At 39.8% G+C, this 26317-nt stretch overlaps 1 long non-coding RNA gene across 2 annotated transcripts in view; it reads left to right on the plus strand.

Annotated features, from left to right (window-relative positions):
* Positions 1-26317, plus strand: part of LOC117812910 — a 72654-nt gene that overhangs the window by 7903 nt on the left and 38434 nt on the right. For both annotated transcript variants that reach the window (XR_004631285.1, XR_004631284.1), the window contains 2 exons: positions 1490-1545; positions 4241-4342. This is a non-coding gene — a long non-coding RNA (uncharacterized LOC117812910). The remainder of the gene's footprint in view (positions 1-1489; positions 1546-4240; positions 4343-26317) is intronic.

The following is a 26317-nucleotide window of genomic DNA, read 5'->3' on the forward strand; positions in this document are numbered from 1 at the left end:
TATCAAAAGAGATCATTGTCTAGAAATAATTCTAGAAGGGTTACTACAGTGTCATATATTGTTAGTCCACCTTCAAGCTGCTGTATTTGATCAGAAGAGTTATATTTTTTAAAACAGAACGGCTTGTTGAAAACAAACTTATTGTGCATCAGCTTCAAATGAGTTTATAATTTAATTTACAGTAAAAGCAGTTTTCCATTAGATTCTGATTTCTAAAATTTGCTAAGTAACAAGAAAACATATTTCCAAAGATGTTTCCATCCATCCTAAACATTCCACAACCCTTCTATGAACAAAGCATGGAGAGCTTTGTTCTTGTGTAATGTAAGTATAAGAATCTGACCATTCATTCATTGTCTGTGGTTCATGGCTGCCAGTTTGGGTTAAAGGTGAATAGAAGTGTCTGTCAGCAGCACAATACTGGAAAAACTCATGCTTTTGTTCATAAAGTAACCCAGAAGAAGCAGCTAAAGTCAGGACAGAAGGAGGCCCGAGATTGAACCCTGAGGTTTTCCACTTTACTTGAGCCAGCTGTTGGTACAGACATGGTTTCTAATTGAACTTTGAAAGGCTCGTCTGGGAGATTTACCAGATTGGAAAAGTAATACGCTCACAGTTATGCTTCAGACTTATAAATGGGATCTTCAGATTTGCACAAACTGAGGCGCTGTATCTGTGCTCTGTCAATGAAGTAAATCCCAAACTTCAAATAACTTCACTTTTTAATGATTTAGTTTTGCTATTACCTATTGCTCTTCAAATAAAGGACCTGCAAATGTTTAAAAAAATTTAGTATATTAATATATGTTCTAAAATAGATGTTATTAAATCACAAAATAGATGGCACCAACACAATTCAAAGTCCCGTATGCACAATTCACAGACTGAAAAAATACAATTTTTTATGTTAGAAGAAGCAGAGGGGGACTTATTTTTGTATCCATTTTGGCACACCTTTAAGATAGAATAGTGTAACAAGTCCTCTTCTGTACATACATACAAGTATTAACTTCTTTCCAGCTGACCAATGAACAACTTATCATGAACCTTGTAGGTAAAAACATAAACAAAGGTTCTTTCAGTTTAGGCGTTATGAATCACTTTTTCGAAATTCAACCCAGTGGCAGTGATTTAAGTCATTAAGAATTATGTATTTTGTTCTTGTGATGGCCTACTCTGCTTTTTTAGATGCACCGATACCAGAGACTGTTTCATGAGAAGTTACACCTCCTGAAAGCAGCTCCTAATATTTAATTTAAAGTTTTGTTCTAATTCTTTCAGCAAAACAACATCTCCCTCACTGCGTTATGCAAGATGAATTAGAAATGCTAATATATGGGAATTAGGTGTTATGCAAGCGTTCAAGAGTCCAATTGGGTTAGGTGTCTCCTTTTATGTGGGGTCTATAGCCTCATTATACATCACTTCATGATATAAGCACAGATGGGTCCTGGAAGTGGGTGCATAATGTATATTTTTCCTCTGACAGGATGTTACTGTCAGGACTGCTCTGGTAGCTGTGGCAGCAGGATGAATTTTCAGCCGGTGAGTCTTTGCTTTTGACTGTCACATAACTGAGCTGTACATGAGAGGGAGGTTTTGTTTTCTGTTGCAGAGGATGTGAAATATTTCAGCAACTCACACTTGCAAAAGAAAATGATATTTTAGTAAAAGACAAAGGAATTCAGACTATTAAATCTTTATTAATGAATAGTGAATGTGCCCTTTTCACCTCAGTATGTGAAATGTGTTTTCTGTAAGGTGTATTCTGAGGAGTCTCTGTGTGTGTGTGAAGAAGTGAAAGAAAGAGCGAGAAGCAGACGGAGACGGAGAGAGTGAGGGCAGGAGGGACCCGTATTAGCTGGGACACTTGAATGAATTTGAAGAATAGGTTTTTACATGCAGAACAGCCACAATAAACCGAGCTCTGACTGGCAGACAGTACCAGCTTCTCTGATTCAAATGACGCAAACCTGCCTGATTGGAGGATTTTAAATACTTTCTTTTTCTTTTTTTTTTTTTTTTTGCAGAGAGCCCAAACAAAACCCAGTCTGGCTGCGTACGTTATACAGCCAGTAAACTGAAATCTGAAGAAAAGAAAGGAAGAATGTCTGAAAGCGCGGTTTCTTAGGATCTGTCTGGGTCTCAAAGAATATCTGAAGTAAATCGGAGCCCATTGAGAATATATTTTTTTCATGGCGTCTTACATCTGCAGTGTTTAATGCTTTATCAAAAGTACAGTCGGGCTTGGTGTTTCGGCAAAAGTATTATAATGACATTCATTATTTTATAATGCTGTGTGTTTGAAGGGTACCCTGACCAGTAAGTTAAATAGTTACATTGATCATAATTATTCAACTTGTGCTGAAGTTGTCTGGCTTTAAAACAATTTAAGTTATTTTTTTCACACCTTTAACACATTTTAAAAATATGAATATCAGTATCAGTGTTTCTCTGATACTATTGGAGGGTTGGAGCAGAGCTGCAGTTAACCATAGTTCGTTTAGGAGTTTCATTTGAGTCCAATGATCTGAAGTTTTCCTCTTCTCTAAAGTAGGAAGTCATTAAAATTGATAAAATGCCTAATATAACAAATTTACCTTCACATATTTTTCTCAAGCACCCTTTAGTGGACACATGATGTCCAGAGAGCAAGATGCTAGCTGAGCAGCCACCTGGGACCCTCTAATAATCACCATGTTTCCCTCTTTTTCCTCAATGCTGTCTTTTTTTAAACAAAGATCATACTCACTTTTATTTTTTTCCTTATAGAAGACAACTACTCTATCGTGTACGTTACAAGCAGGCAAAAAACAAGACTTACAAGCTGTTTTGGCGCTCTCTGCTGAGTAAATCACAATACATGATGCATACAAACATCAGAAGTTTGTAATCATTAACAATTCAAAATGTATCTGTGCTCCCCTCTCAACATGGCTTATCAACCAGCCCCAGTCTGAAGACACAGTTAGCTGTGACTCCCCTCTGTGTTATCAGTCTTCTCATTCACGATGTCTTTGTTGTCATAAATGATTGTGATTGGGCATGCTTCTGTAATTTGGCAAACACTGAAACAACTCTGAGCCTCAAGTATTGTGACCCACATACAAACATATATTTTAGTTCAGTGAATCAGCATCTGATTTGACAAGCCTCACATCTCTGATGACCTAAAACAACAAAAAGAAAAAGAGAAAGAAAAAAAAAGAAAAAAATGATTAAATGATAAGAAGAATGAGGGTCAGTTTGAGACAGCTTGAAGGCAGCTATTGTGCCCACGTCACAGAATTACTTTCAGTGCGATTCTCTGCAGCCGTGTAAATGTCCGACAGCATTATCTCTGTCAAGTGGCTGTCCGGGCTCTGTTATGTGATCTGGTGAGGCAAAGCTGGCCCCTCAATTTTAAGCATACACAGACACAACTAAAGCTCCCCTGCCCCTCCAGCAAACACACACTCTAACACACACATAGACACACACACATGTACACACTGTGGCTGACCCAGGGGTCAAGGTGCAGAGACTCTGTGCGTTGTCTAACTGGGCCTCTTGAAACTCTTGCCTTGCATTCCAGCGCCCGGAGGAGGGGGTTGTTGTAGCCAGGCTTATTACAGAGAGAGAGAGAGAGAGAGAGAGAGAGAGAGAGAGAGAGAGGGAGAGAGAGAGAGAAAGAGTGATAGAGAGAGAGAGGGAGGGAGAAGTGGGGCGAGAAAGAAGCTGGAAGGTATTATGCACTCTTTTCCTTTGCTTCCTAGAAACTCCCGCTTGTTCCCTCCCACTCGGCCGGCAGAGTTCCTACGACGCAGCAAAGGAAACGCTAAAAAACTTGAACCTGCTGCCTCGGCCTTCTAAGTAGCCCACTTGTTTTCTTTCCTGTCGTTCTCGCTCTATGTCTCTTTCTCTCTCTCTCTCTCCCTCTCTGTTTCTCCTTCCCTCACTCACTCCCTGTTTATCTCTCTCCCTCTCCCTCTCCCTCTCTCTCTTTCTCTGGGCTGTGTAAGAGGATCACTTTGTTTCCGTTGCGTTTTTCCGCGGTGCTGCAGACACACATGGAGGAGGAGAGGACTGGATTTGGGGGAGATACTGACGGGGGTGCACAGCTGCAACGCTCCCCTCCATCTCCACACTGGGACTAATGCCCCCCTATCTCTCTCTCTCTCTCTCTCCCTCTCCCTCTCCCTCTCTCTCTCTCCTTGTGTGTTTGGCTCTCCCTCTGTCGCACTCTCTCTGCCTCTCGAAGGGGTGGGGGGTGCCATATGGGAGCTCAGAAAAATGGAAGTGGATCGGAGATAGACATGAGAGGAATCTGTCATTCTTGGGCTCGGATATCGGGATCTTTGTGGTGAGTTGGTCCCCCTTTTTCTCTTTATGCACTTTCTTGAAGTTTTGTACTCATAGTCTTCTCAAGCCTGCAGCGTGTTCGATTCCTCGTCTCTTTTGATTCACAGTTACCTATTTTGAGTTTTTATTGTTGTTGTGAGCATAAAAACGTAGCCATATTTTACTTCTACATCCTTCTAAAGAGTTCAAGTTCATGTTTTATTGTTCTGCTTAATTTTTAACGGGCTTTGTGTGTTTGAGTTTGTGCCGGTTTGCGGGGTTTTGAGGGTCAAGGTAGAGCGAGAGGGGAGATGGAGCGGAGGCCGGCTGGGGGAAGGGAATTCGTAGGGGTCAAAGAGAATGGCACTTGGCAGAAGCAGCACAATGGCTCTGAAAACTTTCTGGAGTTGGACGATGTCACTCCGAACATGTGCCTGGAAGCTGCTGCTCGTTTCAGGTGGATGTTGGGACGTTTTTTATTCAGCTGATGAAATTGAGTAGTTTCTTTTTAGTGTGTCTTTTTTATGATCATGTTAAGTCTTGGTTTTGTCCAGTTCTTCGACCTTTGGCACACCCTGACCATCTTACAAAACGGTTTTGCTATTCTTGTGTTTCAAAATATAATTCACAGTCATTTATTTTGCAGAAATAAATCATAAAGGCATAAAACGACATCTCAAGAAGGCTTTCTAACCTGATCAAATGAAATCCAACAGAAATTAAATTTGATAATTCAGTGTCACAGATCTCACAGTGGTTCATAAATCCAGATTATGTGGGTCGTGATGTTTTAAAGAGGACTGACTATTTTCATTACATCTTTGGCCATGTGGCTTCCAGTACAAAGTAATGCATGACTCCAGGCTGACTGACTAACTCCCTAACATAATAAATGTAATGGATACTTCCTGCACACCGGACATGCATACACCTATTAAAGCCATCCTGAGATAGATTTTGAACTCATTATTTTTGGTAGATTTTATAGCACTGAGAAGTTATTGTGAGTTATTATAAATTAGTAACCAAACTTTTTCATCAGAGAATTAATAATGTGTTTATAATGTTTTTACTTTCATGTGTTGAACTTGGTCTGCAGATTATTTCTAGTGATTAAACATTTGAAATCACATGTTTAATTAATCAACCTCTCATCAAACAAGAAGTCAAATGTTTTGAGAAAAATCAACACATTTAAACGAACATGCATTTGTTAAATTGGCGACAACTCTTACAAGTTCCAGGTACTCCCTCTGTAACACTACGACCTATTTTTTCACGTTAGAGTCAAACATATTTGAAGCACAAATGAACTGGTGTGTGTGTACGAGCCGAGCTGAGTGAGTGAGTGAGTGAGTGAAGTCATTTTGGGAGTCTATTGAAGTGCAGAGCTGAGATTTATGTGCCTCACTCTGATGGTTCATTGGCAGTTCAGGGATTTTGACCTCACTCCCTCATCTCTTTGAAGAAATCAGAAGCCGTCTCTCTGACTGACTCACTCTGTGTCTCCCTCACTCCCTCCGTTCATTAACCATCTCAGTAACACAGGAATAAAGAGCCTCAACCCGACCTGTGAGAGGAGGTATTAAAGTGGGTTTTTGAAAAGTGATGAAAACATTTGAAACAAGTCTGATCAAAACATTTTCTTAATTTAATGTCTTTTAACTTACTGTACGCTGAGAGGCTTCAGACTTGGTACTACTCTTTTATTAATACACAGACTGTCGGCTGCAGGATCTAGTTCTCTATTTTGGGCATGTGGGTCACAGTATAATAATGAAGCAGCGCAGCACAACTTCTCTGAGAACTCGTGAAGTTACTGTCAAAACTTTTACTCTGCGTGGAGCTGCTTGCTGCCTCCGCTTCAGCCTTGACACTGTATAAACACGCAAATTGCCTGCTCAGCACCGAGAAGTAAAAAACTGGATTTGTGGACTTTACATTTTTGAGGAGCCTATTTTCGAAATGTCAAATAATTTCTTTCAACACTGAACAATTCTAGAAATTTAAAATGAGCTCTGAAAGACTTTCCGGTTTTCAGAGTTTTCAGTGTGAATAGTTTGGGGACATTTTAAGTATTTTATGTCAAGTAATTCTGAAGGTTTTTGGAGCATCTGAATTGATATAATGTTTAATCATTAAAGTTAGACATATAATCATACACTGTATTTGCCTAAAATCATACGGCATACATACTTGACTGAATTCATGGAAATAATTGTCCTATATGAATCTGGATGGTGTTTTTTCCACCTTTATACTGCTCTAATAGTGCATGTGTTTTTTTGTAATGTATGCCAGGTAGAGACACGTTGTCAGGTAACCTGCCTGACCTCTGCAGCCAATTTTAGCCTCTCCCTCGTGCCCCTCTGGTTATAAATTAGCCCAGTTGTTGCAAGCAGTGAAAGGAAAAGCTCACTTAGTAGAGGTGATTTATTAGTTGTTAGGCTGCTGCTGCTGCCATGTGAATGACAGAGGTGCCATTCAGGATAGAAACAGAGACTTTGAGAGAGCAGGCAGGATCTGACCACTGCAGGAAGTAGGTGGTGGTTTCCTTTCTGCCACTCAACCCGGTGAGAAAACACATGATTTACCTTTTTCATTTTCATTCCAAGGACTGTTTTTAGAGAGCAGGTTAAATGTGCCACTGTATGATTTATTAAATATTTACAATGACCGTAAAGTGGATGCAGATATACAGGAGGTGTTTGATAGTTGATCCCAAAAAAAAAAAAAAAAAGACGATTATTCAGATATGGAAAACTATCATTTAAAAGATCATTGTAACACTTTTGTGGTGATTTAAAGACAGAGCCTGACTGTGACCTGTGTCAGGTGTAGAGGTAGGGGAGAATGGGGTTGGTTGTCACACGGGTTGGTTGGCACACTCATTATATCTCGCTACCAGAGGGCACTGTCACTCAAATTGGGGTATGGACATTTCCAGAATCAGGATCAGAGCTCACCTACATAGTCTTCTTTGGAGTAAGACAGCTGAACTTGAGGTGAGAGGACTTTTTGTGTTTTTCATGTCAAATTATAAATATTCAGCTCCTCAGTATTTTTCTTCTAGGCTTTTAAACGATGGGTTTAGAACAAAACAAGTGTTACCCTTACAAAGTGTGAGGGGAAAGCTATAGTTTAGATTTTTATTAGCTAGCTAACTAGTTGGTAGATGGTTGTTAGCCTTGATGCTAGCCAAAAATTCCAGTTGGGGTTGATCGTCACATCCTCTTTGGGGTTGGTTGTCACATGTAACAACCAACCCCTATGTTGGCAAAATCATGCATGGTGAAATGAGTTGGAGTGTGCAGACCCTACATTTGCCATCACTGTAACTCAGACAGTCACTGCATGTAGCCTAGTTGAGTAGGCCATTATTGTTAGGCCTATTTGTTTTGTTCTTTATGTTGTTATATAGGCTGCCTAAAGATGTGATTCCTGTTCATGTTCCTTGCTCATTTTATGTTAAAATGCATTACGTTATGTAGGCCTATCACTTGTCAGTGCAATTCAACTTTCAAATTTAGTTCTGCCTTCTTGCCTTTTTAAAAGATTTTCCCATTGAAATACCATTGTGACAACCAACCCCATAGTGTGTGACAACCATCCCCATAGTGTGTGACAACCATCCCCATAGTGTGTGACAACCATCCTGTGATGGGGTTGGTTGTCACAATGTGTCAGAGTGTCTTTGATAATTAATTGTCTCTTTGTTACAATGAGTTGGAAAATGAGAGGGATACACATTTCAAGCCAACACCTTAAGCTTCAATTTAATGTAGGAATGACTGTTGAAAGATGTTTTGATGATGAGCAACCATCAAAACAGTAAAAAGTGTGACAACCAACCCCGTTCTCCCCTACTCCCAAACTGAAAACCATACTATCACCTATGAATCCACTTTTCTTCCCCATGGCCGTTTGGTGGCTCTTTCTCTTAGCTTACTGCTCCACATCTGGTTCACTCTCTGTACGGCACATGGAGAAAACCGCTGACAGAAAGCAGGCTGTATGGTGTTTACATGCTGCGAGTCATTTGAAAGATGGATGAGTATCCATCTCTGTAAATTGAGTTTTGCTTACTCAGATTTCAACCTTAATGCAAGTAAGATAACTTAGTTAAGATGTTTGTATGACAATAATCTCAGTATTACCTTACTCAGGTTTTGATCAAATTACTGAAGTGCATGTAAATGCAATAAGTGACAACCCTGTTGCCCTCTTCTGATTTGCTCATCACACTTTGTGCCAAGTTTTCAGGTAGAAACACCCTTTTTTCCCTTTTACACAAGTAACATATAAATAGTAACCTTAATCTTTCAGTTTTAAAAGCATTGTCTGCAGTGAATGTAAAGTAAATGTGAGATTACTTTAAGAGATACACCTCAGTTCTTCACAGAAACTAGGCCACTGTCAGACAAGTCAGACTCTTGGGAGTGGATGAAGGGATCTGCCTCTAGTTGAGTTTTGCTGACTAATGAGGGCACACAGTGTGTGACTGTGAATCTGTGCAGCTCCAGGAAGGAATATGATGAGAGTAGTTATGACAATATGTGCTCCAACAAAGCAGCTGTTCATGTAAGGAGTTCATGACCCCAGAGGCCAAGAAATCAGGAGCTGTTCTTTGAAAGGCCTCTTCAACTTGTTGGTTAAACTTGGCCAGTTGTAAATTATTTTAAACTGAAAACCTTGTGCACAAAGCTTCGTGCTCCCAACACAATGCTGGAGGTCAAGCTCATGTTTAGGTGGTTATGAGAGTCCCTCGTCTTTGCAGAGGCAGAAGAAGCATTGACTGATGTGTGTCATGCTACAAATGAATTCAGATGCAGCTAACTATTATTTCCATGATTGATTTATGCACTGAAACATTCAAAAGATTATTGCTCAATTGTTCAAAAGTTGCAGAAATGTACTTTGTGATTTCCCAAATTGACACTTAGAACAAACCAACAGATCTAAACTCAGAGACTTTTTATTTTTGAGATGACAAAACAAGCAGAAAAATTATCACAATTAAGAATCTGAAATCTAAAAATATCTGACCTTTTAATTGAAAATCAATAATTCTCTTAATGGATTGCATTTCAGCCTTAATTTTCTTTCAGCTGACCATTGAATTTATATTTGCAGTTGTACATGACAACCATTAGTCTTAGTTTATTAACATGGTTCTGTTCAAAGTTGAACTTATGTTTTGTGATTAGTATAATTGACAGTAACTCTGTGCTGTAAGACTGCAGATCAAGAAATCACATCATCACATTTCTTGAGGATTCTTCTCCTTGCAAACTGACCCAGGCACATGAATGAACTCTGCTCTAATGAATTTTGTGACTGGTTGAACTTTTCTTGTCCTGATAATTTTCCCCCTTTAATAATGTAAAACTGTCACAGCTGTTAAATGGAAAATAGTTTTGCTCAGATTTTCAGATACAGAAATCTTTGGTCTCCTTGCTGTACCCTCTTTTTCCTGCTCAGGAGCTTCAGCTTTTTATCCCTTGACTTGTTAAAACTTTTACAAGCTTCTGCTGTGAACATCCTCGAGTTCTGAGCAGTGCTCTGGCTCTCTCTTTCTCACCCAGGATGAAGCCTCTTTGTGTGCTGAGAGGGTTCTTAGTGTGTACAGGAGGTCTGTGAGTAAGTCATGTAGGGGCCCTCAACTGGGTTGACCCACTTAATGTGGAAACTCCATGTTACTCTGCTGCAACTTGATTTTAGATGTCAAGTGACATTCATTTGTCTGTGCGCAGTGGCTTTCTAGAGACTGTACCGTGGTGAGATCTGAGTCACATCAACTTAGATTTAAAGGGGATTTTTTATCTAGCCTCTCTATTTTATATGGGAGATGCAGTGTTTTCACACATAGATAATAGGTAGGTCACACGACAAAAGTGTGTTTGCTTTAAACATTTTTGATCCATATGAGATTGCTGTCAATGATGATCTCTCCTTGCTGTGCACCCTGTGGACCTAGAATGGTGCACCTGACAAATGCTCTGCTGCATGTGCCACAGGGAGAGATGTCCTTAATATGTTTGCCCTGTTCATGTACTGATTGAGGTCTGACATCTCATATTAAATATGAACCTTCTTGTACTGTTTTAATACTTATGTGCAGCTGGTTTCTGCTTATGTAATTCTCCTCTCTTAGTTTGGGATCATTCGAAAAAAAGCTACGTCATTAACAAGTCTCGTCGGAGCGCAGATCCCCAGTAGTGGTAATCTTATATTGAGTGATAGAGTTCAAAGAGTTTATCACTGCTGATGAATATTGTGGAAAGATCAGACACACCCCAGAGGGGGAGAAACAGCAGGAGGCGGGGTGGGACATGCTGCTGTTGTGTGGACGTGCATGTGGATGAGATAATGGAAAGGAAGTAGGAAGGTGAGTAATTAAAGTAGTTTGTGGCACACACAATTAGTATTAAGGTAACCTTACATGATGTAAAAGTAGGTAATTGTACTGCAGTGGGTACAAAAAGTTTGGTAATTGCTGTAGCAGATTGCTTTAGTCTGCAGCCATTAAACAGACTACTACGGGAGAAAAGTCAGCTTTCACAGCAACCTGCCCAAATCAGTGTTTGTTACTAACATGCTTGTTTTAGGCCACTGACAGGCTAGAACTAATATCAAAATTGTAGCTACAGTAATCTCTTTTTGATGAGGTAAGATCATATTGTGACAACCAACAGCTGTTAACAGGACTTCCTCAGAGCAAACCAACGCCATTAACATTAAACATAATTTTAACTGGAGGAACACGAGAGACGCTGGTGAATGTGCAGGTTTGTTTTGTGTGTGTGTGTGTATGAAGATGTGCATCAACACCTCAAATCAGTGAGTGTTCCAAGAGATCCCGTAGAGTCTTGGAAAGAACTCAAACTTTATTCATAAGCATGACTCATTTTGATTAATGGTATCAAGGACAGATGGATACAAGATGTCATTCAACACTACTATAATGAAGACAGATGATACGCATCATAAGTCAGCTCTTTATTGAATTATTAATGACTGGAGCCAAGTCTTTCCAGAGGAAAATAACACGATGTTAACTGTTTATTGTTTTCTATAATAGGTTAATACCCAAAGCTACAGTTTAAGCAAAATCCAATTATTACCATATGAATAAGTAAAGTAGAACATTATTCTGGTCTCTGAACTTGAAGTCATATGAAAAAGATTTTACAAAGATGCAGAGATATACACAAGCAGGAACACACACAGCATTGAATTCTGGCACAAATGGCCCCCAATGGGTTGGTTATAGAGGAGGTGATGTCATGTCTGTGATGGAGACCTGTGTCACTTTACCCCTGATCCATTTCTTATCCAGCTTTCTGACCTGACACAAAGAAAAGAGGGGAAAAGAAAAACAGAGGTGATCCAAAAGGAAGAAAGGGCTCATGAAAAGGCCTACATTTTTAAACCTCCTCCACTTATCTAAAGACAACTAAACATCTGTTGATGGATTTAGATAATTTCTCATTCCTGATACCCATTCTGACATTTACAAATCTACTGATACATAATGCAGAGAAAGCAAAAAAAATAAAGCAGTCAGTCAGATTTTTTCTTTTCTTTTGTGTCGTCCAGAAACCGTCAGTGAACACGTGATTTTCTGAGTTAAACTGTGTTCAGGCTGTGCTCAGTGATGGGGTTTTCATGCTTGCAGGCCTGTGACATCATTTCAGAGCACTTGCGATCACTGTTGATAGATTTCTAAGTTGTCTCACAGCACTGCTCTGACTGTCAAGTTAATATATATATATCTATTCAAGTCAAATATGCACAGAAAATAGAAAATTGGTGTTAGCAGCAGCGGAAATAATACCTCGAAAATATGAATCTTGTTGTTTCTCCTCCATCTTTGATTCGTGACAAAGTTGATGAGACAGTCCCCCCCTTCTTGATATTGATTGGTTGTCAAGGGTGAGTAACATTGAGTGAAATGATGCTAAAGGCATTTTAGTACTTAAGATGTTGAATTGCATTGGTTTTGTGTCTCTAGCAATCAATAGGCAGTGCTAATACAAAAAACAGCAGCTGGTGGACACAGGGCCCCTATTCTGTTCTTTTTACAGATTTTTGATTTGGGGGTTGTTCAATTTTGCTAACCGTTTAAATATCCTGACCTGGAAAACAGGTGAAGCTAAACATTAGCAGCAACTGCTAACAGCCTCTTGGACGTGCTTTGTCTGCAGAATCACAGACAAAGACTGTTTGTTTTTATTCAGGTGTGGTTTCTAATGTCATTTTCCATCAGCGCTTAGTGTTGATGTTTGCTATCATCACATTGGATTGCCCTCAAATCAGTTTTTCTTTACTTCTACTAACAATGGTTGGCATTAGCAGGCACATTTAACCCCTGGTGTAGCAATATTTAGATACAGTTGTTTGGATGTGATACCACCTTGGAAATGCCTTCATAGATGTGAGTGGCTTCAGCTAGCGTGCAGTTCTATGCACCAAAATGCTTTCACCATGTTTTGCCACGATTGATTTAGTTTTGTTTCAGAGCAGGTAATGTATCCCATGATATCTAACTATAACTACAGAATGAGCATATCAGCCCTGTTCTCACATCCCTCCACTGGCTCCCTGTCCATTTTAGGATTCATTTAAGATTTGAATGTTTTTTTGTAAGTCACTAAATGGTCTGGCACCTCAGTACATCTCTAAACCTCATAAACATCTACGCCCCCTCCAGAGCCTGAGGTCTGCTGATCAGATGCTCTTGTCGTGCTAAAAAGCCGACAAAAACCAAGAGGTGATCGAGCTGTTTCAGTGGTAGCTCCTAAACTGTGGAACGAGCTACCCACCCAAGTCAAAATGGCCCCCACCCTGGATACTTTTAATCACGTCTTAAAACTCAGTTTTCCTCCCTGGCTTTTATACATCATGAGAGTTTGTGTTGGTCTCTGTTGTCCTTTAATGGTACTGTATTTTAAATTTCACGATTATTTATTTCCACTGTTGATATTTGTTGTGCAGCACTTTGGTAACCTTGTTGTTTTTAAAATGTGCTATATAAATAAAATGGATTGGATTGAACTACAATAGTGTAGCGAGAGTCACTTGGCACATGAATAAAACAACATTTACAAGGGAACTATCTGTAATGTAAATGGCTATTTGTGCAGTATTTAAAGCTTCTGTTCCAAGGGATGTTAGCATACAGGGCTTGAAGTACTGGTGATACTGTATTAGTATCAGAAAACTCTGCTGTGCTGTCCCTGAGTTGAGCTGATCATTGAGCTTTTTCATGCTTCAAGTTTATGCTTGAATTTATTGTACAAATGGGATAAGTTATAAATCAAACACTTATTTGAATAAATATTATAACTATAAATGGACAATATTTATCAAACATTAATCATAGAGCACTTCATTATGGAGAGTTGCCTGTTTCCTGGGTCAGGAGATCTGAAGGCAATTTGTCTGCTTGTCTCTGAGCTGACAGGAGCTTGTCCTTCTTGGTTGAGAGCAATGGGGGCTGGACCTCTTTGTGGAGTCAGTTGTATGCCTGTGTGTTTTTGTGTTTGTATGTCTTGCCTGGTGTTTCTTTCTCTTTGCGTTATTTTAAGCAGCTCAGCTTCTTTACCATCTCAGTGCTCGGACATACATAGGAAGGGTGTTTGGGGGGGAGGGGGCAAAAAGAACTCAGGGGCAAACAGGAAAATGGCTGCCATACATTCAGTATTTCCTCTTTGAGGGGCAGTCCAGTGTGGTGTCGCGTCAAAGCTGTGCTGTGAGAAGGGGTGGAGGTGCAGGATAATGCAGACACAATGGGCTAAGGCAAACATTAGCAGTGAGACAAAGGACGCTCCACTCAGGTCACAGGGGGGGTAACTCTTCCCATTATCTGAGGGAAGTGATCTTAACTGAGGGACTTTTTTAAACCCATCAGCAAATTAGGGGCTGTGCTGGGTTAGTGTGTGCGTTGGGTCATGATCAAAGCCTGGAGAGTGCGTCTGTTTATAGAGAGAGGCTGTAGAGCACGGGACAGCAGTCACAACACCACACAACATGGGGCTGCATTAGCTCTGAGCATGCTATCATGACCATGTTATCATTGTTACAGCCGGAGTATTTACTCATGGGAAGCAGGGGATACGTTCTTTCTCATCTATACTGAAAACACCACAAGCACCATATGTCAGAGGGTCAGCCCAGGGTTCATACGCCATATGCAGCCACCTCGGACTGAAAATCACCCAAAACACAATCATGCATGCTCTCTGTTCAGAATCAAAGGGTTGTTTTTAAGAAAAGAATCTGGTTTCTACCAGGACATTTTTTGATTGAGTATGGATGATTTTATGAATAAGTAATCCGCATGAACTGTATTAGATATGACCTTTGTAAATTTTCTTGCTAAATAGATCCCAGAGATACTCATCACTAGGGTTACAGTAATGTTATAATTAAATTAGTCAATATCTTTGAATAAATAGTTAATGCTTTGGATTAGATTATGTCTCTTCAAGAGCTTGTAACTCTAAAAACAGTAGATAGATAAAATAAAGTGGTCCAGCCTCGTAGCTGGTAGCAGCCTGAGTTAATGAGGAGGTTAACAGTAATTTAACAGCAAAAAATATGAAATAAATAAATGAATTAATGTATAAATACATGAATAAGCAGTAATTCAATTGACTTGTTTCTGTTTGATCAATAGGTCAAAATATATTCAGATCACATTCATGTAAAACAAAGAACGTCAGTCCTGACTCTGGAAAGGCGTGAAACATCAACTGTATATGGTTTTGTTGAAAAGGGACTTTCAAATCAAAATATTTGACGGCTAATTAATTTTCATTCGATAAAGTAATTGATCTCCTTGCTGCTCATTGCAGCCACTTTATAGCTCACATGCAGGTCAGCTTTTAGCATTTTTATTAGCTTAACAGCCTGTCAAGTTGTGCTCTAATTTATCACTTGAAAACAAGTCATCAATTACATGGTAATTACACGCTCTTAAAGCTTGTGCTTAACTGCAACACATTATGAACATTTATGTTGTAGTCCCGCAGTAAACATGCAATTTACTTTCAGGTGGGTGAGCCACCAGGAGACAATGCAATCAAAGCAAATTAAGTATTCTGTAACAAAGGAGGGAAATCACACGAGGAAAACGAAAAGAGAAAAGACAGAAACAAACTCTATTTGAAGACTCTTTAAAATGACTCAAGTGAATCTATATATTCACATGTGCAGGTCCAACTGTGTGTGCTTTTTTTGTTTGAAACCCTATGCGTGTTTGTGTGACTGAAGGGCCATTATGGGACAGGCTTTTAAGGGAGATCTGGGAAGTGGAAACCTAATACTGCCTGACTGCTGCTCTTGTGTACATGAACCCCACAGCTGCTGGAGAGAGGGAGGAACGAAGGAGAGAAGGGGAGGAGGAGGTGGGTGGGGGAGAGTGTGGTGCGCTCAGTAATTAGTTGTCTGGTTTTGTATTGACCAGTCTGGTGCTAAGGCCTTGGGGACTGTTAAATTTGCTATTGAAACTGAAAGGATTATGCACCCAAAAGAAATTAAACGGGAGCAATGAATAGATTGTGGGCCACATGGTGAACTATTGTTTTTTTTTCTCTCTTGTTCCCTTTCATCTCTCCACTAGCCTTCACTTTGCACCAGTTGGACAAGGTTTTATTTTCCTGTCAGGAACTGCAGTTTTTAATGTTATAGGTAAATTGAAAAATGTACCACAGGGTCATGACAGTTTATGTTGCGATAATAACACTTCATTTTGTCTCTGACCTATTTTTAAAAGAGCCATACACTTGTTTGCTCTTGTCAAATCGGGAGTATTTGTATTTATTAAACAGAGACAAAATCCAAAAATCATTTCCGCATGTTAGCTGCTGAAGGGTGTGATGTCGCGGGGGTGTAATGAAATCCGCTTGTATGTAGACGTGGTGATTGCAAGAGGGGAATTGATGTGTCCTGCCTGGTGGGCCGCCCAGTGGGGAGAGAGATTTGCTTCTCTGTTTACTCCTGCTGAGGCTGCTCTGCTTACTACGTGGGTACAGTTAGGAAAAACATCCTCCACATGCCTGCAGAGCTTTATGCCCAGAGAGACTGAATCCACCTTAGACCAACATCCAGCATTCGCCTGCCTCTCTCTTGTGGCAGTTTAGTGTACTTAATTAATCGACCCATACGTCTGTCAGCTGATGTTCTTCAGATATGTATTCAATTAATATTAGAATCAGCTAACATGGTCATTTATGACAGTATACATTTTTTTACAGACCATATCATGCAAAATGCAAATTTCCTAAAAGTACCTTGCACAGTCATGCTACTATGTCGCTCATCACATGGGTAATCAGTAAATTAAAATCCAAATTGTATCAGTCTCTGAACCCTGCATTAGTCAGTCATCAAGCTCTGTTCAAAAACAGAGCAAAACCCTTTTATACCTTTTCCACAGCAAATATTCATGATGAGCAAAAATTCTGACTGACAGAAGACAGCAGGATGAGCTTCTTCATTTGAAACCATGATCTACACGTGTACAGGACAAGATAAGCATAGATATATGAGGCATAATTTTGCCTACAGGGGGCACCAAAATCAACTTGAGCAGAAAGTTCCTCACAGGAGCTTTAAATGCGTATGGGTAAATTTGTTGTTGTTATATTTTTTCGCTGTTAACATTAACAAACTGATATATCAGACGGGCCATACTTATGTTGGATGGAGATGTCTTTAAAGTAGGCCAGTACATCGGGGAAAGTTTAAAAGAGACAGCTGTGATCGCGGAATAATTGTAATTGGACTGTATCCTCACAAGCTTTACTTAAAAAAAACAAAAAACGAACAAACTTCATTACATCACTCTCTTTCCTTCATTCAGAGTCTAGCTCAAGGACACTTGAAATTGCTTACTAGAGGCCAGGGATCAAACTGCCAACCCCACTTTACCTCCTGAGCCACAGCGGTACTGAAGTGAGGGTCTCTTGCTTCAGTGAGTTAACATTAGCCTCCATCTGCATGCAGCATTTGAACCTGCTGAACTGTAAGCCTCCAGTGTATCGAGTGGATGATAGAGGGGTGATGTCATGTTCCTCTCACTGTTTGTGTAGCTGGCAGAGGCCGGCGTGCTGCTGGAGAGGGTCGCACACTATGACTCAGTCAGACCAGAACAGCCCAGTAGGACACTGTGCAAAAAGCAGGATAAAATCTTCTTTCTTGTCTCTGCTGCCACAAAAACCCACACTCTTTGCCTCTGAGTTTCTGTTTTCCTCTTTGATTCTGTTTTGACAGGACGGTTTGAAATCTTGCACCAACATTCCTGTTTTTAATCTGTTTGAGTCTCTCGTAACTTTTTGATCCGGACGGGAGTGAGCTCTCTTTGTAGATAAAGCACAATCTGGTCGAGATTCCCCTTTGTGATTATCACAATGTAAATACAGGAGGGCAGCTGTACAGGTGGCTGGCGCTGGGGCTGATGGTAACCAGACCAGGCAACGTCTGCAAAATAAATCACTGTGGTAATATCACAGAAAGCTAAATCTGTTTTTTAAACTGTGTCAGGGTCACTGAAACATCACACAGTGGAACGTTTTCACAGCTGATTTAACACAGCAAAATAATGAGCTGGATACTTTCTGGCTGCACAGCCAAACTTTGTTATATACCATGTCGTGTTTAGTGGAAATCTTCTGGTGGAGGCTCACAGTGACGGTCCTAACAAGTATCACCTGTGTCTTACAGGGAGAGACCACAGGAGGGAAAATCCTGCTCTCTGATTGGCTCCTCCTAAATAAAAACATGTACATACACATGTGGCTGAGCCCCGGTGATTAGCTGTGACAGATATTTTGGAGTAGTCGTGCTTGAGATCCCGACAGTGGTGAACTGAAGCCCGGTGTTACTCCCCACAGAGGACAAAGTCAGGGAACGAGAGAAATCTGCCAGGGAACTTGGGCTGAATCTTGCTCACTTAATTTATTTTAATGCAGTTAAATGCACATGGGATGGTTGTAATTAAGTTACTCTGCAATGTTGTTGCACATAGCGAGCGGTTAGTTTGTAATGCTTTGTTTATGAAGACTGCACCACCGCCAACAATGCATGCTGCTCATGACATGAGGAGAACAGATTTGTTTAACAAAGCATTCACAAATAATAATTTTAAACACACATTGTTGGTAATAAGTACTGACTAAAACACATTTCCCTCAGTGGGAACTACTTTTTATACAAGAGTGGATCCTTATGCTGTTCTCCTTTTAGATTTTTAGATATTTCATGTCCGTACTCCTTTAACTGATCACATGCTTACATCAACTGAGTGTAAAATCAATTATCTATCCTTTTGAAATGCTCTAGTTTGGTGACGTTATTGCCTTGAAGGCCGATATATATCCGACTTGAATTCTTATTGCAATGCTGAACTTCTCTGAAGAAGAAAGGAGTAAAAAAACAACAACAGATCTTTCCAAACCAAACAAGCACATGTCTTTGAATAAGAACTGATGTTGTAAAACTGAAATGTCCTTCTGCTGATTAGTCAAAATAAAGGTTGAGCACACGTGGCCAGGAAACTTTGTTGCATAGAGCACATTTTAAACAGCAGCAATTCTAAATGCTACATGGGGGGGGAAGAGAGATAAGAATGACATTTAAAAACTAGGAGCTTTGAAATGATATCAATTAAGATTAAAATTATAGAGTACAATAAAATGCATACAATATAGTTGAAGTGCTTATACAGTGCAATACATGCTGTTAGTTTCTCAAGTGAAAGAAAGGGAATCAAAATGTAGGAGGATTAAAAACAGCTGATCAGAAGAGATTTAACCGGAGAATGTGTCTGATGTAAGCTGCTTGTTTTTCTATTATTTCAACATCCTTTTATAAATGCAGGGTTTCATTTAATACTATTTTCACTGGTTAATGTCAAAAAAGAATCTTAATATTTAAAAAAATTGAGGAAGCAAAAAACAAAGAAAAACCTTTTATGTTTAATGCAAAATGATTTATGTGATATCTCATCAGTTATTGTATATCCCTCGGTTACTTCACTTTTATTTTCCTCACCATGTTCCTGTTCATGTACTCAGTTCACCTGGGGGATATTTATGGTCATTTGAAAATGGTCAAACATATTCTTATATATGGTAGAAACCAATTGTTATCCTCCGGTACATCACTTTCTTTATGTCTGAATGAAAACTATAATTTGATATCTTCAAAAACTGCAATTCACTCATTAAAATCCTTAAATATGAAAAGGTGTTAGTTGTACCCGTTCGTGTCGAGGACGCCTCGCTGCTCATCGTCAGTTACAAACCGAAATGTCTGAGCTTCCCCCTATTTTTCGGGGTCTCTGTCTCCCCTCCCCTCACCCTCCTGGTAATAGATGGCCTCATCACTCTGGGTTTGAGCCCACCTTTTAGCAGCTAGACCAGACTGGGGTTTGTCTGTGGCCAAACCATGGAGCGGAACAATAGGAGCGCGTGACATTGTGTCTGTGTGTATCAAGAGGGCCTACGTATGCCTGAAACACACGTATACACACGTGATGGCGGGGGTTTGATGCCACCGGGCTTCAGTCTGGGCCTGTCAGGTAGAGGAGGGAGGATACAGGACGTCCAGGGTATGCAGATCTGTGCTATTGTTAATTTTTTGCTCTCATGATCTCTCGATCCGCCGCTGTTTCTCCAACATGCTTCTTTGGGTTGCTCGATTCGTAGGTCTCTTGCATCACGTTCATTGCTGTTTCCGTGCTTCCTGCTGTTTGTCTTTCAGGACAAACCCTTTGTCTGCTTAAACCCTTTATACAGAGTGACTGGGATGTAGCCTGCATGGTCTCTCTTCTGTGTGTGTGTGTGTGTGTGTGTGTGTGTGTGTGTGTGTGTGTGGTGTGTGTGTGTGTTGTGTTGGGTGTGTGTGTGTGTGTTGTGGGTGTGTTTGTGTGGTGTGTGTGTGTGTGTGTGTGTGTGTGTGTGGTGTGGTGTGTGTGTGTGTGTGTGTGGCTCATGATAAAGCAATTTCTAAATATGTGTATGCGATCATGTTTTGATTCATAAGCTGCTGGGCTGACAGCAGAGTCGACCTTGGCTCTGTTTGAGCGTGTGTGAGGAGGAGATAGAGAGTTTGTGTTGAAGCTGTTTTTTATTATTCCATCTAAATGTGCTTATGATGCCAATATTTCTGTTATTTGCCGTGGGGGGAGGATGTAGACTCCCCCTGCAAATGTGTGTTTTTTCTCACCCGGTGGCTCCCCGGGACAAGGATCCTGCTTGTTTTTTTCCTTAGCATATTCCACATTCATATGGAAATGTGGGGCAGAGGAGGGACAGAATCTCACATCAACTTGATCTGGTCATGAATAGCTGCCAGTGTTTGGCTGACCCTGAGCCGGCTTAAAGGCACTGCCCGGCCTCTGCCCTCACACCACAGAGAGAGGAGAGCCGAGGACATTTTCAGCTGCAGCACACACGCGTGGGAGTGTCGCATGCATACACATACACCAAAGATGAGAAAAGCAGATGCTCATAATTGCACTCCACAATTAGATACAGTAGAGGACTCGAGAACGCTGAACACTGTCTTATTCTCTGCCGCTGTCTGTGTCTAACACACGCACACAGACAGCCATGCTAAATCCCAGAGAGACGCTTTTCTTTTTTACTTCAAATCGTTTCTTTATTTTATTAACCCTCACTTTACTCTTTCACCCACCCAAACCTTCCAAAACCAGACGATGGCACCCTTGGCAGCAAAACTTTGTCTATTAGATTCATGCCTTTTGTTTTTTAGATGAGTTAAATAATATGTATATTCAAGAATAATTAAATGCTTTAAATACATGCACAGAGAGCTGCAGATTACAGTTTATTGTGACAAGGACTTTATTTTGTTGCTGTGTTTTTTACAACTGTGGAGAAAAGAAGAGCATCATTAAGGACGCTCTAAAATTTATTCTGAATGCTACAGAGATAAAAAAAACTCAGAATGAAAAAATTGAAGAAAAAAAAATCAGCGTTCTGAAAAAAGTATGAACATTTTTGTCTTATCTGAATACCGACATAGATTATTAAAATTACGGCTCCCCACTGAGAATGCACAGGCCTCGGTAGGATTAAGATAATTTGCTTTGACCGTGCTGTCCGTGAATTAATATTGTATTTGAGGAGTCCCGTTTCTAATAAACTCTGAGTGTGTTTCCTTCCCGAGCGTCTCTGACACAATGGGCCTCCCAGACCGGACTGCTGCGGTTGGATCTAGCAGCAGGGATCCATCAAACAAGATTTGTCTCGGTGGATATGCTGGTTTTGTCCTTCAGGATTAGAGCCCACCACCCATATTTGACCGTCTGAGTAACTTTGTCTTTTATCCATGTAGACAGTTTGAAAAAGTGCTCCCGTAGAGTTTTAATTAATTTAGGAGCAAATTAGTTCTGTTTTTTTTTTTTAGCCTTCAGAAAATTATCTCAGCCATTTGACTCATTCAAACATTTAACTAAATTAAATACAAGATTAGATTATGTAAACAGAAAGATAAAAATGTATTTAATATTTTATCACAAAACAAACACTGCAAAATAATTATGATTCCGGTGAGCAGAACAGCCTCACAATTATAAAGTTGATTGCTTCATTTCTTTTTGTTTTTATTTGTTGTTGTTCTTTTTTTTAACCAATATGATCTGAAGAGCACGTTGATATAATATTTCTTCAATTAAAAAATATGTTTTAGATTAGAGAGTTAAAAAAAAACAGTTTTCTGTTAGTTTCACAAAGGTTAAAGGACTTGCTTCACATGTACAACAAACATAATATAATATTTAATAAACAACAACGATAATAATGATGATGATAATATAATAATAATAATAAATATAATAATAATATAATAAATAATAATAAATAAGCCTTTTCTGAATTTGAACAGTATTTTTTTTATAATTATTTTGTAGTTTTCATTTTGTGACAATACAAAATAATTGATCTCAGCACTTGTTTTCCCTTAATTTTCTTCCACAATTGTTCGACTCTCTTAAATTAAATTAGCCTCTATAGTATTAGTTTTATATTAATTTCACTCATTTAAATCTTTGATGTTATTTATTTCATGGTGTCAGATTTTATGCTGATATTTAGTGCAGGCATAAATTCTGACAGGCTAAACTGTGGTATGTCATCCCTCAACTTATAGGCACAAGTGTTCAGTCTGAGTCTATAAAAAGAGCAGCACATTGCAGGAGGGCCTCAGAGTGTGTGTGTGTGTGTGGTGTGTGTGTGTGGTGTGTTGTGTGTTTGTGTGTGTTGTGTGTGTGTGTGTGTGTGTGGTGTGTTTTGGTGTGTGGTGTGTTTTTTTTTTTGTCTCTCCATTAGCACCCATTCAGGAGACAATGAGTTAGAGAAGCAGACGATGGGCTTGTTAACACACAGGCATTAGTGAACCAGTGTGTGTCTTTGTGATGGGGGTGGGGGGTGGGGGGGACACTCCTTTAGTGTTATGACTAGCAGTCTTTCACCGACGATACACTCCACTCCAACACCACAAGTGTCCGGCCGCTCAATGGGGAGGATTTGTTGCTCTACACCTAATTAAAGCGTGCTTTGAGTGCTGGTTATGGCGAGGGGCTTTTGTTCCAATTCACCTTCCAAAGCACCTTCCAGAGCTTAATGTTTGACTCTGCTGACAGTCGCTGTGGCAAATACAGGAAGTGCCTTTCCTTCACGCTGTCTGTGATCTACAACGTGTTTCATCTCACAAATGAGAGCAGGTGCTCATCCAGAGAATGTTTACCTTTCTGAAGTTTATTGAAAATGAACTTTTTAATTAAGTTGTCATCTTCAAAAGCTTTTTTTTGTTTTAAATATGAGGATTTTCAATATGACAGACCAAAAATATAGTAAAGATGTTTTGGGTCTGTAAGTAGTGTTGATGTTAAGCAAGGGTGGACTCCAGGGGGGTGTTTGGAGATTACGATGCTCCTCTGTGCTTTGTACTGCAGCCTATAGGCTTGACCTCAGGGAGGGACACACAGGCCTTTGTCTCTCTGAGAAAGGACAACAGATCATGACTTATGGTGTCCAAGTTAGGTCAGCTCAGGAGCTGGAGTGTGGGTGGACTTGGTTGACTTTTGCCTTTTTATTAAAAATTCTATTTCAGCCTGGCGTAAGGGTTGAGGCTCCTCCTGGACAAGCGACACAAAGGAATCATTTGTAAAGACTGCAAAGGAGTTTTAATGCCTTAGCACATTTCAGTGTTTTGTGTAATTCTTAATTTAGTACAGGAATTTTTCACTCAAGCCGTAATGCTTCCTGAGTTTTACCGTGCAAATAGATGCAGTCCATCACCGAGACAACCTTAAGGAATTTCATTAGTTTGGATTTCAGGGCAGATTTAGTGTCTCATGATGGTATAAATGCAGTTTGAGAGGCTTGTAATATCTCTGCCATCAAGAAGATATATATACCTTTTAATAAGTTAAGTTTAAAGTGCAGGAGATATAAATAATTGCAGGAATGTAAGTGCTGACTGACAGACAGTAATCAAGCTTGTCTGTGTCTTCTCAAACATTAAAACGAATGCTAGCTGTGCAGATTTGTCTCGTGTAAGCTGCTGTAGTCACACGCTCTGCTGTCTGCCCAATCTGCATTCAGGAAAGCGGGACAGGATCAGTTCAGAGTTGAGGGGAGCTGGCTTTCTCATCCCTTGCAAATGCTCCCTTGTATTTGGTCAGCTTCACTGCCTCGTAATGATGCATGTGTGCCGCTGACACTGGCTCATGTCTTTGCGGTGGTGCGAGCAGACGAGGTGGATGGAACTGCACTTGGCATTCGGCTGCCTCTGTTTCCAGGCAGGATGATGGTGATGATGGGACGCTGTGTGTCCCAGGGAACATCTGCCTGAGCTGCAGTCAAGGTGTGTGTCACTCTGCGTGTGTTGTGTGAGAGGTACAGAGGAATAGTTGATTTCTTACAGATTTATCCTCATCCAGTTTTTCAGTTACAACCAAAATGTGTTTTTAGAGTCAGACAAAAAGCAGATCTGTGATTCTCTGCAGATAATGAAGAAATAGAATTGTGTTTCCTTTCGTCGTCCAACCATCTTCTATTCCAAAACAAATGTAAATCTACAATTTGAAATTTGAAAATGCATCTAGCCTGAAAATGATTTCACTTACACACGTTTACTACGGGTATAGAAAAGTGTCCTCTTGAATGATATCCCCGGTGTTAATGCGTTTTATCACTGTATGTGTGTGAAGTGTAAATATTGTATCTCTGTGTAAAATACGGCTCGTGCTGGTGTGTAATATGAGCCTGGACGGCTGAGTGTGTCTCTGTGGCAGATTTGGCCGGCCCGTCCCTGTCGCTGTGTTGTTTGATGGTTCAGTCGAGACGTCCCCTCACCCCTCCTCACCCCCTCACACCCCACAGGCCCCCCATCTCCACCATTGTTCGTGCTGAAATCAGCCAGCTCCATTTCCAACACACACTCTGTTGTTAGTATATCATAGCTCTGTTTTCTTTTCTCAACAGAAAGGATGAAAAACGTTCTGCCTTATTTTTATGGGCCGTGAATTTCATCCTTTTTCGTACCTGCGTTTTTCTCCTTGAAATAGAGATGCTATTTTTTTTATTTTGTGAAATACTTGTAAAAAAATTACATTTTCTGTAGATTTTATTCTTTAGATTATTTTATTTTTATTTTATTTTTTGTTGCCAATTAATTACAGGCGCAATGTTACGATTTTTAAAGCTGTGTTACATGTCTATATTGTAAATTATGCCTGATAGAGAAGCCATCAGACATTTTTAAGAGCTACATTTTCAGACTTTTTAATGTTTCTGGAGATTTGTATCACAGATCATACACTTTCTAAATTCCCATGATAAAATAACAGACTATAATGAAATATTGCAAGATTATAAAAGAAGATGCTGCAGCTTATTCTCAACATTTCTTCTTGGTCTGTTTAATGACAGCCTTTATTGTTGCGTTTCCTTAAACCAGCGCGGCCTTCCCGTTGAAGGTCTTTGGTTTTATGCGGTTTGGATGTGACTTGTGATGGAGGGAATATTTTCGCAGACCGTCCTGGTGCTTGCTGTGGGAGCAGCCTTGATTGTGGTGCAAACACAATGCCTTTGCCTCCTTACTTCACTGGTTCTTTTGCTTTCCTTCCTCTGCCTTTGAATTTGCTCATTTTCTGCCCCGTTTGTTCCCCCTCCTGCCCCCTCACAGTGGCCCCTGCATAGCAACTTGTCACATGGAGCATGGAGGCTACAACTGCTCCTCTTCGCAGGCTCTGCATTAATTTGGTTCTCAGGAGTATTTTTAAATTGTTACAATAATGTTTGCCTAATTTGATTATGTGCTGTATTTTAAGATTATATATATTTATGTGTTAATGTTTTTCTAAAAATCAACAGGATCATAAAGGTAGGCCTCACTAGCCGCTATAAACTAAATATTTTAAAATTCTTCTATTAAATTTGAAATTAAAAAGATGAATCATTTAAACACCAGGGATTTATTTTAACTTATTTGCTTCTTCACAAGTATCAACATCAAAGACAAAGTCATGGGATTTAAATCCTTAAATTTACTTCAATTAAACAACAAAACAAGTTTTTCTTTATGAATGAGCTTGAATAAATAGTCACCTTATCCACGTCCTCATCCCTGATTGACAATATTGATATGTGTGCATTGATCGTCTCACCTTTTACTGAAGCTGTCATCGAAGCTCTCGCCTGCCTCCTCTCTCTCCTCTCTCTCTATCCCTCGCCCTGACAAATGCACACACACTCACCCATAACCATTTACTGCAGAGGTCAATACATAAACACACACACACTTTACGTTAATAATGTAAACAAATAGAATTTAGATGCCCTGAAATTAGGATCATATTTAAGTTATTGTTGTCGAGGACTCGACACATTCATTTTATTTTGACTTGAAATTATAATTATGGTAATTTGTCATGTTGTGTGAACTCAAACACTCCCTGGGT

Source organism: Notolabrus celidotus, chromosome 5 (assembly GCF_009762535.1).
Source record: "Notolabrus celidotus isolate fNotCel1 chromosome 5, fNotCel1.pri, whole genome shotgun sequence".
Classification (NCBI taxonomy): Eukaryota; Metazoa; Chordata; class Actinopteri; order Labriformes; family Labridae; genus Notolabrus; species Notolabrus celidotus.